Source organism: Bos grunniens, chromosome 11 (genome assembly GCF_055505025.1).
Source record: "Bos grunniens cultivar Pamir isolate PY7600 chromosome 11, Bosgru_T2T1.0, whole genome shotgun sequence".
NCBI classification, from domain to species: domain Eukaryota; kingdom Metazoa; phylum Chordata; class Mammalia; order Artiodactyla; family Bovidae; genus Bos; species Bos grunniens.
In genome coordinates, this window is record NC_141175.1 from 14,316,914 (window position 1) to 14,322,067 (window position 5,154).

The window sequence follows — 5,154 nt, forward strand, 5'->3', positions numbered from 1 at the left end:
ATGAGTTTGGGTAGACTCTGGGAGTTGGCGATGGACAGGGAGGCCTGGTGTGCTGCAGTCCATGGGGTCACAAAGAGTCAGACACGACAAGCAACTGAACTGAAGAGATAAATTCTCCAGAAATACAATGATTGTCAATCCACGTAAAAAAAAGCAAAACTCAAGTTTACACTACTAGCAACTAACACTTTACAGATAAAGACATAAAAAAAGAGGCAAAAGAACTAAACAGACATTTCTCCAAAGAAGACATACAGATGGCTAACAAACACATGGAAAAATGCTCAACATCACTCATTATCAGAGAAATGCAAATCAAAACCACTATGAGGTACCATCTCACGTCGGTCAGAATGGCTGCTATCAAGAAGTCTACAAACAATAAATGCTGGAGAGGGTGCAGAGAAATGAGAACCCTCTTACACTGTTGGTGGGAATGCAAACTAGTACAGCCACTATGGAGAACAGTGTGGAGATTCCTTAAAAAACTGGAAATAGAACTGTCATATGACCCAGCAATCCCACTGCTGGGCATACACACCAAGGAAACCAGAATTGAAAGAGATAGGTGTACCGCAATGTTCATTGCAACACTGTTTACGATAGCTAGGACATGGAAGCAAACTAGACGTCCATCGGCAGATGAATGGATAAGAAAGCTGTGGTACATATACATAGTAGAATATTACTCAGCTATTAAAAAGAATGCATTTGATTCAGTTCTAATGAGGTGGAGGAAACTAGAGCCTATTATACAGAGTGAAGTAAGTCAGAAAGAAAAACACCAATATAGTACATTAATGCATATATATGGAATTTAGAAAGATGGTAATGATGACCCTATATGCGAGACATTAAGAGACACAGATACAAAGAACAGACTTTTGGACTCTGGGAGAAGGTGAGAGTGGGATGATTTGAGAGAGTACCATTGAAACATGTATATTACCATATGTGAATTAGATTGCCAGTCCAGGTTTGATGCATGAGACAGGGCACTCAGGGCCGGTGCACTGGGATGACCCTGAGGAATGGGATGGGAAGGGAGGTGGGAGGGGGGTTCAGGATGGGGTCACATGTACACCCATGGCTGATTCATGTGAATGTATGGCAAAAACCACTACAATATTGTAAAGTAATTAGCCTCCATTTAAAATAAATAAATTAATTTTTTTTAAAGTTTCAAGCAAAGTGAGGGAAAAAAATACCATGTAAACACTAACCAAAAGAAAGCTGGGAGTGGTTTAGTCATTAAGTCGTATCTGACTCTTGCAACACCATGAACTGTAGCCAGCCAGGGTCCTCTGTCCATGGGATTCTCTAGGCAAGAGTAGTGGAGTGGGGTAGTTTTTCCAGTAGTCACATATGGATGTGAGAGTTGGACTGTAAAGAATGAGTGCTGAAGAACTGATATTTTTGAACTGTGGTGTTAAAGAAGACTCTTGAGAGTCCCTTGGACAGCAAGGAGATCAAACCAGTCAATCCTAAAGGAAATCAACCCTAAATATTCACTGGAATGACTGATGCTGAAGCTCCAATAATTTGGCCACCTGATGCAAAGATCCAACTCATTGGAAAAGACTCCGATGCTAGGAAAGATTGAGGAGAAGGGACAACAGAGAATGAGATGGTAGGATGGCATCACTGAATCAATGGACATGAGTTTGAGCAAACTCTGGGAGATAGTGAAGGACAGGGAAGCCTGGCATGCTGGTCTTCATGGGATTGCAAAGACTGGACACAACTGAATGACTAAACAACATGAAAGCAGAATGCATATTCATTTGAAGTTAAGCAGAGTTGCCAACCATAGAATAATTTTAGAAGATATGTATCACTGTGCTCAAGACTGCAAACAGAGGATTTAGTTATTCTCATCTGAAGAAGTTACCCCTAAAGACAAATATTTCTAGGGCTTGTTTTATATCTCTGTTTCTGAGGCTATAGATAAAGGGATTCAGCATGGGAGTAACCACTGTATACATGACTGAAGCAATTACGTCTTTGTCATTGGAGTCCCATAATAAGGAGAAAAAGTAAGCACCAGCAAGTGTCCCATAGTACAAAGATACCACAAAGAGGTGGGAGCCACAAGTGGAGAAGGCTTTAAAGAGTCTCTTAATGGAGGGGACCCTAGGATGATGGTCCCTATATGAACATATGAGGCCAAGATGATACTCAGAGGCAAGATGAACAGCATTCCTCCTTCAGTAAAGATGACCAGCTCATTGATGGAAATGTCTGAGCAGCTCATCTTCAGGAGGGAAGGGAGATCACAGAAGAAGTTGGGGATAGTATTTTCAGCACAGAAAGACAGTTGGACCAAGAGGAGGGTGTGCAACAGGGCATGGATACAACAGAAGAACCAGGACACAGCTACCAATGAGATACACAGCTCCTGCCTCATGACAGTGGTGTAGTGAAGTGGCTGGCATATGGCCACGTACCTGTCATATGCCATCACTGCAAGAAGGAAGTTGTCAAGACAGCCAAAAAGTATGAAAAAATACATCTGGGAAATGCACTCCACATAGGGGATGGATTGTTGCTGAGTATGCATGTTCATCAGCATCTTTGGAACTGTGATAGTGGAAAGGGAAATGTCAGAGAAGGCCAAGTGGCTGAGGAAGAAGTACATGGCAGTGTGCAGGTGAGGGTCCAGCCTGATGAGCAGGATGACAAGCAGGTTTCCCAGCACTGTGGTCAGGTACACGCCCAGGAACAAGGTGAAGAACACACCCTGCTGCTCTGGCCTGATGGGGAGCCCCAGAAGGAGGAACTCGGACACGCTGCTCTGGTTCTCCTTCCTCATGCTTCGCTCATGTCTCCTGGGGATGAAGGAGAGGGGGAAATGTCAGAAGCTTTGATATTGTAATTAAGGCTGCCACACTAAGGTCTCTCTGGCTTCCCTGGTGGCTCAGACAACAAAGAGTCTGCCTGCAATGCGAGAGACCTGGGTTCAGTCTCCAGGTTGGAAAGATACCCTAGAAAAGGAAATGGCAATCCACTCCAGTATTCTTGCCTGGGAAATCCCATGGATGGAGGATCCTGGCAAGCTACAGTCCATGGCATTGCAAAGAGTCAGACACAACTGAGTGACTAACACACACACACACACACACAAAGGTCTCTAACGTACTCATAGAGAAGAAGAATTTTCTCCTAAATTTCTTTTATCACCTAGTACTATTAGAGCAAGTGACAAATCCTCAATGCTCGATAGATTAATTTGGATAGAGACCACAGTACATTCATTCTTTGGTTTTCTTTTTAATTAACCATGTTTCTGGAACTAAGCTTTTGACTAGAAAGTGAAAATTTCTCAGTCGAGTCTGACTCTTTGTGGCCCCATGGACTACACAGTTCATGGAATGCTCCAGGCCAGAATACTGGAGTGGGTAGCTGTTCCCTTCTCCAAGTGATCTTTCCAACCCAGAGATCGAACCCAGGTCTCCCACTTGTCAGGTGGATTCTTTATCAGCTGACTCAAGATATAGGAATAAACGAGGCGCACAGGGCCTCTTCTGTCTGGATTCTAACCTTCTAAGGAACACCTGCCAAAGGACTGACTAACGTTATGGATCTGAAGCCAGATTCCTCATGCTGCAATCCTGGCCCCACTGTTTTCCAGCTGTATGACTTGGGATGCTAAATCTCTCTTAGCCTCTTGTTGTGCCTCTGTAATGCTGAGATACCAATATCACACATCACACATTCATAGAGTTAATCAGAGGGTTCTAATTCAATGTGTTTTAATTAGTTAATTAATTATCTAAGAGCAGAATCCTGCATAAAACACATACAAAATTTTATTGATTACTTTTATGATAGGATAAGTATCCAAAAACTCAGTATCTAATTCAGGGACTTAATAAAACAATATTATGAGATGATCAGCACAAGGACCAAGAAACTGGGCTAAAATTTGCATCTATCTGAGCTCTCACACTCTTAAGGTGAACTTCTGAGTTTGGATCCTATTAGTGGGATAAATTCCCTAGGGGAACATATCTTTGTTGTTGTTCAGTCACTCAGTCATGTCCGACTCTTTGTGACCCCATGGACTGCAGTACACAAGGCTTCCCTGTCCTTCACTATCTCCCAGAGTTTGCTCAAACTCATATCCACTGAGTCGGTGATGCCATCCAAATATCTCATCCTCTGTCACCCCCTTCACCTCCTGCTCTCAATCTTTTCCAGCATCAGAGTCTTTTCCAATGAGTTGGATCTTTGCATCAGGTGGCCAAAGTATTGGAGCTTCAACATCAGTCCTTCCAGTGAATATTCAGGGTTGATTTCTTTTAGGATTGACTGGTTTGATCTCCTTGCTGTCCAAGGGACTCTCAAGAGTCTTCTTAGGCACCACAGTTTGAAAGTTCAATTCTTTGGCACTCAGGCTTCTTTATGGGTCAACTCTTACATCCATACAAGACTACTGGAAAAATGATAGCTTTGACTATACATACCTTTGTCAGCAAAGTGATGTCTCTCCTTTTAATACATTGTCTAGGTTTGTCATAGCTTTTCTTCCAAGGAGCAAGTGTCTTTTAATTTCATGGCTTCAGTCACTGTCCACAGTAATTTTGGAGCCCAAGAAAATAAAGTCATCACTGTTTTCATTGTTTTCCCATCTGTTTGCCATGAAGTGATGGGACCAGATGCCATGATCTTTGTTTTTTGAATGTTGAGTTTTAAGCCAGCTTTTTGTCACTCTCCTCTTTCACTTTCATCAAGAGGCTTTTTAGTTCCTTTTTGCTTTCTGCCATTAGGGTGGTGTCATCTGCCTATCTGTGGTTATTGATATTTCTCCTGGCAATCTTGATTCCAGCTTGTGCTTCATCCAGCCTGGCATTTCACATGATGTACCCTGCATAAAAGTTAAATAAGAGTGACAATATACAGCCTTGACATACTCCTTTCCCAATTTGGAACCAGTCTGTTGTTCCATGTCTAGTTCTAACTGTTGCTTCTTGACCTGCATATAGGTTTCTCAGGAGGCAGGTAATATGGTCTGGTATTCCTACCTGTCTTAGAATTTTCCATAGCTTGTTGTGATCCACACAGTCAAAGGCTTAAGTGTAAGCAATGAAGGAGCAGTAGATGTTTTTGTGGAATTTCTTGATTTTTCTATGATCCAATCGATGTTGGAAATTT

At 42.3% G+C, this 5,154-nt stretch overlaps 1 pseudogene; it reads right to left on the reverse strand.

Moving 5' to 3' along the window:
* Window positions 1–1,874: 1,874 nt before the first annotated feature.
* Window positions 1,875–2,812, reverse strand: LOC147362615 (olfactory receptor 1J4-like; annotated as a pseudogene).
* Window positions 2,813–5,154: the final 2,342 nt, after the last annotated feature.